Raw genomic sequence first — 8,939 nt, forward strand, 5'->3', positions numbered from 1 at the left:
TAGTTGTGAATAACAAATCCACTTCTACCTATGGTTCATGCAACCAACATTATGTCCTATGTGATCGCAAAGAACAATGCCAAGAGAAAATAATAACTGTCTGTGACATCATCCTCAGAGTGATGGAAATTTCCAAGTTACAGTTTTCTCATTAAAGCAAAAATTTAAAATGTATTGTCAAAATCATCACAAAGACAAATGCCTAAGTGCTTTGGGCAAAATTTAAGAGATCACAAATTTCTATTTGTTATGATGATAGTGAAATATTTGTTTTTTTACTGTTACTTGACTTATCTTCACTTGAATTAAATCCTTCAATCTCTTTATTCTAGGCTTTGGTGACATCTGCCCAGTTTATCAGCTTTCAAAGGTATAATTCATTTTGCCTTGTCTCTTCATATGCAAGATCTCAGTGTTTATCTCCTTTAGATGGTAGCCCCTAAGGCTGTAGCTATTAAATATTTTAGAGTCTCTTACCTAATTTCTTTATATTGTTCACTTACAAGTTGTAACTCTAGAAAAGGAACCAAGTAAGGCCTCCTGGGGCCTGAGTAATTATTATTGTAAATATTTTTTTTTCCTACAGAATCAACCAATGCCCAGTGTAGGTTCAGGTCAGATAAAAATTATCCCTGACCATCTATTGAGTGAGAAGAGGGATTCTCTAACCTACAAGAGGTACTGGTCATTATATGTGGGTCCAGATATAACTCAACTTCTTGGGTATCAATTATATCCAAACTCATAATAGCATCCTTTTTCACAAACGTTATTGAGTTGTCTAGTTTGTTTTGTTTTGTTTTGCTTACTGTGGTTCTCAGCCTGATACCTCACAGCAGTCCAAAGACTAAGCATCTGATGGTAGGCGTCTTTTTCCCTCTTCTGATTTGTTTTGCTCTTGTCACATCCTTCTAAATCTCCCCTCTGCTACTTTTCAGAGTGACCAAGAAAGCCTTAACAGAGAAGGAAGTGGCACAGGCTTCTGACCGCCCATCTCAGAGCTTCAGTTTCTCAGGGAGTCAAGGCAGAATTGAATTCTCGGCATAAGCAAGAAACATACCTTTCTTTCTAACTCTACCTTCCGTCGCAGGCTGCCTTGTTTAAAAACAGTTCCACAAACAGTCCATACTTTTTCAATAAGCTCACCTAATCTCTAAATCATAGATCTCCTAACCCTGTCCAGTAGACCAGAAAAAGGACTGGAGTTTGACAACCATTTCCTTATCCTTCAGCTTATCCAAAGCATCCCAGAAAGACATGCTCTCCCTGGGATACCAATTTTATGTCTTTCCTGTAGGATCAGAGTCCTTAAACACTGGAATTTTTACAAAATTTCTGATCTATAGCTATAACCGATAGATCTTCCAGGTACACCAAAAATAAAAAATTGAATTTCAGGTGGGGGGATATCCAGGGGTCCCCCTAACCTGCTCAGAGGAGAAAGGGAGGGGCGAGGGGGAAAGGATTGTGGGAGGCAGTGAGCAGGATGTAAAGTGAATAAGTAAAAAAACTAAAATTTAGTTTGAAAATTTGAATATCTACCCTTGAAGAAACAGAATATTCTCTGGAAGCTGTTAAAGAGCAAATTAAAAAAAAATCATGAATTCAAGAAAAATACGAATCTAGAACCTGATTATATTGATACTTAAAGAATTCTTTAAGTGGAAATGGGTCTCAAACTGAACACAACATACTATGTACAGGGTCTGTTCCTTACAAAGAAGGGGAGGGTAGACAAGTTCAGTCTCCACTCTGGGAAGAAAGCAGATTAATAGTCCACATTGTAAAAGGATGGCAGGGCCTTACTTGCTGACTGCGGTGCAGGAATGAAGACTCCTGGTCTTTTCAATTAGCCCTTAAAAAAGCTTGATATTCCCTTGTGTCATGACATCTCAGAAAAGCAGCAATGAAAATGGAACTCATTATCGCTGCTCAGAACCCCTGGTCACACCTGAATAGCTTGGTGTCAACTCCACAATATTTTCTCTCCTTGTTTCATTACGTGGCTGTAGCAAACACGATGACCAAAAACAACTTTGAGGAAGGAACAGTTTGTTTGACTTACATGTTACAGGGTGTCATTGAGAGAAGTCAAGTCAGGAGCTCAAGGAGGAGCTTGCAACATGAAACTTCTCATGGAAAGCCACTGCTTGAGGAAGACGTGAGGAAGCTCATGGTTCACTAGTTTTCTTATATAGCACTGCCCACAGTGAGCTGGGTCCACTTACATCAATGAACAATCAAGATAACCCCCACAGATATAACCATAGGTCACTCTGATATAGACAGAGCCTTATGTAACACAGACTGTAGACTGTAACAAATGGTAGTCAAAACTAACTTGGTTCTATGTTTCTGGTTTATAGCATCATTTAGAGTTAAATTCTGACTCATTCCTGCATCATTATATGATTATTCCAAAGCCACTTATTCTCACGTCTTGGAGTAATCATCTGCTGGGCTTTTGCTAGTACTTTTTAGAAATTAGGAGGTTTTAACTACAAGTTCAATGTTGGTTATGTGAAAGGGAGTAATAAAGATACTTTTCATTTGGTGGCAGTCAGTACTTGGAGACTAGGGAGAATGTGAGACAAAGAACGTGAAGATTAAGCTGTACATGCTTCTGCGAAGTTTTCCTCCTTTAGCTCACTTCCTGGGAACATAACTTTCACTGGAGTCTACTCTCCACCTCCTTAATGGAGTCTGACCCTACATGTCTAACAATGAATGATGCATAAGCACAGTGTGCTTTACAAAGCCTCTGAACACTTAACATCCATGTTGTACTAATCCTGGACAGCACTCGCTTGGACAGTATGTCACCTAAGTCCACACATACTGCTTTTTTCTCTGAAGAGGGAACTAAAGCTTTAAGGGTACATCCCACAGTTCAGTGTATGGAAGATGTCTGATCACACGGGATGTCTATCTGGCATGTAACCTCTCTTCCTTCTTCATATTGCTTGGCCCTTCCTAACCACCTACCCTTCTTATCGGTCACTCTTTGGCAAGACGCAAGCCAGAAAGGAGGCAAGTCATCTGCCCATCATGACAGCAACCGACCTCATCAAGATATACTGCATACATGTATGAAATTGTAGAGGAACAAATAAAAGATAGTTTAGAAAAATCAAATAATAATCCTATCTTTGGAGGTAAAAAATAAATACTTTGTGGGAAAAAAAAAAGATGTGCTCTGTATTTTGTTTTGAGATATTGCTCCCCCCTGCCCCGCCCCACAATGGAAAACATGGAATGGTGACATCATATGTATTTGCTCTGTTCAAGAACAGAACTGCAAAATTGTGTGATGTGGATCAGAGTTCGAAGGCACACCCTGGAGGAGTTGCTGATTCCGATCTTCCGGCATGGCATTTCCCTGTTATTTGTTCACTTCATTTGGCTTAAATTACCAAAGTAACCTTGGCTCCGTTCCCATTTTGTTGTTGCTGCTGTTCTGTGTTTGTCTATCATGGTTGTCACCAAAAGCCCAGAGCATACAGAGACTAGCTTGGAAATACTTTCTACACTGAACAAAACAAATTGTTCAGCAGTGTGGAAACAGATGCTCATTTGCTTACTGAGCGCCCCTGAAAATAAGGTTCCAGTGCACACTGTCATAGAGAGCATGAACAGAGGGCCACGGAGTACCTGCTGACAGCCAAGGAGGTCATTTCCATCCATCTGCGCAGGTGATGATGTGACGCCTGTGATGGTGGGAGACAGAAGTACTGCCCATATGGCAGGCAGAGCACATGGGGATTCATCAGCACTGCAGGGAGAAGTGGAAACCAGATTCTCACCTTCACGGCTCTACACTGGCCACTCCGGACCACGTGCACATGTCCAGTCACAGCTCCAAGGCATTCCAGTCTGTGTGCATAAACATACAAACACACACACACACCACAAACAACAGCAACAACTTGAGAGCACTATGCTACTTACAGGTAACAGAGTTCAAATTCTTAGACAACACACGAGAGAAGCATGTCTCCTGTGTGACTCTCACTATCCTTTTAAAGGATGCATTTTAATCATTTTATAACCCTCACAGAGATATTTGTGTAGAACAGGCGGCTAGAAGCAAGTTGTGCCTGATGCTCCCTGTCCACTAGGTAAAGGGTTATCAAGTCTCTAAGCATCTGGTAGGTGAGAGAAAATTGAAACACAGCAATGCCCAAGCTTCTCTAACCAAAACCAGTGAATGAAACCGTAATCCTCCTGTGATCACTTACAAAAGAACATTTGTACGTTAGACTTCCTTCATGATGCTTACTGCCATTGCCTGAGAGGGTATTCTACAATTTGCTTTAGCTATTTAATTCTACCTCAGTATAAATTGAGCAGCATTCCTGACGTTCATTAACACACACATATCCATTCATCTCTGTCCCCTTTTTGCTTCAGGAACCAACCTTGCATTGCAACGATAAAAGAAGAAGAAGAAGAAGAAAAAGACGTACACAGAGCCCATAAAGACCCACTGATAGAGTGATAGATCTTCTTTAAACACTGGGGCATTACAGGGTTTTATGAAGCAGTAAAACTTTCTCCAGGCATGAGAAGTGCAGGCTGACAGAAACCATTTTATCTATAAGGCATTAAAGTGCCACATCGGACAAGCATAATAGAAGGGAAAAATAATAATTTCAGGAACAGCAGCCAACTCCTCAAGCAGAAAGGAGCAGACCCAGAGATACCTAATGATCTTCAAGAACACTGGAAAGAGGCTGGTCTGCAAGCTCCGGGGCTTTCAATCAGGACATCTTGCTCTTGCTCCCTCACCTTCCATTTCATTGCAAACCACTGTATAAAAAAAAAAATAGCAATTCCATACAGACTTTTCTGAAGTAAATGTTCAGTTCAGATGTTACAAGAAAGAAGAGATCTTCCTCACCCCCATCGCACCTCATTGCCGAGACTGTAGTACCAACAAGGGTTCCCATGGGCCCTTTCTGAGGGTCTGCATTGTTCCAAGCAAGGCTCTGCACTGGGAGGTATGTGACCTCAGTATTGTGCTCTTATGGGAAAGAGATGATGAGGACAAGGGGGAAAGTAAATTCTTTACACAATTATTATGTTCATGTGAAAGAAATAAAAGAGGGTGTTAGGATACTTAGGTGGGGGGAGGATAAGGAGAAAGTAAACCCTAGATTTGGTGATCTGGGCCAAGTGTTTTGAGAAGAAACACATGACAGAGTGTACACAAAGGCTCGTGTCCTTAGACCTCAAGTCACACTTCTGGAACAAATCCCCACTGTCTTATTCATTTTGCTTCTGCATTTAGGTAATATGGCTTACTAACTGTCCCAGTTACCATGATGTTGTCCTACTCTGACACACACGCATTCTAAATACTTTTAATACATTGCGGGGTTCCGGCCATCATAGGTACAGTTTCTGCTTCCATCCACCTTTCTGCATTGCTTAATTTAAACATCTATTCTCTTTCCAGATTTAGTAAAAGATTTGAAAAAAAAAAAAGATTCTTACCTTATCAGGAAGCCTTGTGTTCGTGAGATCAGTTTATTGTCTTTGTTTCATCTTTGAGCCCTGGATAAGTTTCTCCTTGCTTTAGATATTCTCAATTAATCCCATCAGTGGGTGACATCTCCAGTCTTCTCTCTGGCTATGTAAATCTGCTCTATTTGGACAAAGTAAGAGCATGCAATCCTTGACACTATCTCAGCAGGCAAGACTCAGCCACCCAGAGGGGCACCAATCATGCGTCCACAGAAAGATAAGATCATATTCAAGACTGCCAATAAAAGAATTAATTGTGTACTGCTTCAAATCTGTCTGCCTCCTTTGACACATGGGATATGTGTCTTATCAGCTCAATTAGATTTCGAGATGTGTAGGAGATTAGGAAGGCAGGACCAGGAATGCATCTGTGGCAGTATTTACAGAGACAATTTGATCATGAGGGCCCCACATAATCAATGGCTTAATGTGCTGATAGATTCATTTTTTTTGATAGAATACTTGTAAAGTAGTGGAGCGACAAGGTGGGGCATGGTTGAAGAAAGTGGGATCAGTAGGGAAATGGGTTTGTATTGTGTGTCTTGGCCCTGGTTCCTTGTTATCCTTCTCTACCTCCTGGCTGCCATGTGCCCACAGCTGAGATATTCTACCTTGACTCCAGCTCAAAGCCGTGGATCCCTCTGAGCCAAAATAAGTCTTTCTTCCCTTAAGTTATTCATGTCAGGTATTCAGCCACAGCAGCAATCTATATGACACTGATAGATTTAAGTCTGGATTAGGGAAGTGATTCCTCAGAACTTACTTTTAACATTTTACTTGGAAAACTTAACCCCACAATATTAACTGACCTCTAATTGCCTTGGAAACAGTGTTTCCCCAATGATCAAACAGCAACAAGGCTTTGAGTGCAGACTTGTCTATAGACTGTGTTCATAGAGTCCTTTCTCTTACTTTATCAACTATCTATCCTATTTCTAGCTTTCATTTCCACTAAGCTCTTTGTGCTTGTTTCAAACCCTATTGGTTTCTCTTCTCCTAAAATGCTATTAGCATTATTAACTATTCTCCTCTTCCTCGTCCTCCCTCCTCCTCCTCCTTTTCTTCATCTCCTGCTCCTCCTTCTTCTTTTTCTGTTTCTTTTTTTGAGTAAACACTCAAAACCTGGGACCTAACTGTTTCAAAGCTACATTTACAGTGTTCCAAATTTCTTTCTTTTTTTTTTTCATGTTTCCTGCATGGTTTGTCTCCTCAGTCACTGTCCAAGGGACTCTGAGAAGTTGTAGGAATATGCAAGTGCAGACTCAAAGCCCGGCTTGATGTCCAACATTGTGGAAGGGGACTGTACATCACTGGGTGGCCAAATTTCTTTTAGCACAATTGTGTATAGCTATGTAAATTCTGATATGTACCTTGTAATTGAAGACCCATATAATATATAAATGTCATCCATACAGAACTCAAGTGGGTACATGTGAAATGTAAAACTATAATAATAATAATAATATAATATATAACTATTTAATGTGTTGATCTGTGTCCAATATGTATCCCTATTAATTTCATTAATGAATTTCTTCACGTACTAGAGATAATCTAGTATATGACAAGCTTTAATATCATACCTTTCTTTCTTTAGTTTTGTTGATTTTTAAGCAAGTCAGATACAATAGTCTCACAAAAGACTTTTTTCTTGCTTGGAAATTATGACATGAATTAATCCATGCTTATTTGAGGAAAAACATACTTGTTTCTTTCAAGTTTATCAGCTATAACATAATAACAGCCCCTTCTGCTAAACCCCGGGAGGAATTGTGTCAGAAGTACAGCAGAGCTGGGTTATCCCAGTCACATGACAAGCAGGAACTTCAAATAGCCAGTGGTCACCAAATTAAACACATAGCTCTCACCTGTCCTAGTAACTGCTCCACATTTAGAAGGACTCATTCTTCTGAAGAGTGATTGCTGAAGTGTGTGGGTTGTGGTATTGCCAGACAGTGTGAGTCTGATATTACCCACAGTGATTCTTCCTCTGTCCCAATGTTGGGGAAGCCTCACTGGTACCAGCTGATAGAAGTATTGCCATGGTTCAGAAAAAAAAAATTTTTTTTTGGTGCTTTTGTTGATCTCTACATCATTTAGCTGGGTTTGCATTTTTTACTTTGTGTTTTTCTTTTTTATGAAGTACATATATTTCAGGTTCCTCTTCATCAGACATAGCATTGAGAAGTATACACTAGAACACATTAAATCACAAAATTAAAAGCATCACATGTGAAGTTCAGCTTTGCACTAGGTATAAAATGTTGCTTACAATTTAGATTCAAATTTCCCCCTTTCCTTGGACTTTCTTTGCCAGGTAAAAATTTAGGCCTCACATTTCCTAATTGACTATTTTACTTAATCATAAAAATGATGTCATGGTCCCAATTTGAATGTTTATTTACTCTGAAAAGAATCTAAGATTTATTGAACATATATTATATACAGATATCTTCCAATAGTCTATGTCATGCAAAGTTTTCTCTTAAGCCTTTTTATTTTAAATTGGTTTTGCTTATTTTACATATTTCTGGAGAGTAGAGATAATTCATTATTTGTATGCAGTGTGTACTGATAACATCAGAGGAGTCATCGAATTTTCTTGTTTCTCTTTTCATAGGAACAGTTCCTAACGTATCATGTACTTTAGCCATGTGCTCCCCACCCTCTCTGCCTTCTCTCTTTACCCTCTAGCCTGTCTTCTTCTTTCCCTCAGTTTCTCTTCTCATTTAGCTACTGTAGTCACCATCTCCTAGGCGAACGCGCCAGGGAATTCTAAATGATGTGTAAAGTGAACATCTGTCTGCTCAGCCTGGGCACATCTGCATCCATTAATTTTTCATCCTCTCCCCAAATCAGAGGTCAGACACTCACAATGTGTTAATGTCAGAGCATCCTCTGAACTGGACCTTGCAGCTATGGCTGGAGAGGAACATGAAGACTCACAGAGAGTCCAGTACCCATTCTCAAAGAGAAAAAGGCATTTTAAAAGATGCTTGCTTCCAAATGGATGGAAATAAAGGGGGGGGGAGCTGCTGCTGATTACTCTCATGGAATACTCATCTTTTCTCATGTATGCTTGTTTAAAACAAGAGGGCTTTAAAAGCTCTGTCTGGTATCGTGTTCCCAAATGTGATAACTAATGACCTCTTGTGATTATCCTTTTTTTTCCACTGTGAGTTGCTCAGCCTTTCATGCTTTGTTGCATCTTTTTTGCTTTTTATTCCAAGAGAGGAAAGCAATGATCTAATTCTCCTAATGCCTCTTAGCCATGCAGCTGGTTCAGATTTCCTGTTCCTTTCTCTTCTCTTCTATCATTTGAGGTTGGGTACAGGATCTGAAGGCACCTTCGACAAGATGGATAACTATGGCCTCTGTAAATGGCCTGCAGGAAGGAACAAGCATTTGCTTTG

General features: G+C 39.9%; 1 pseudogene; it reads right to left on the reverse strand.

Annotated features, from left to right (window-relative positions):
* Positions 1-6,709: 6,709 nt before the first annotated feature.
* Positions 6,710-6,901, reverse strand: LOC116071676 (annotated as a pseudogene).
* Positions 6,902-8,939: the final 2,038 nt, after the last annotated feature.

Source organism: Mastomys coucha, unplaced genomic scaffold, assembly GCF_008632895.1.
Source record: "Mastomys coucha isolate ucsf_1 unplaced genomic scaffold, UCSF_Mcou_1 pScaffold22, whole genome shotgun sequence".
Classification (NCBI taxonomy): Eukaryota; Metazoa; Chordata; class Mammalia; order Rodentia; family Muridae; genus Mastomys; species Mastomys coucha.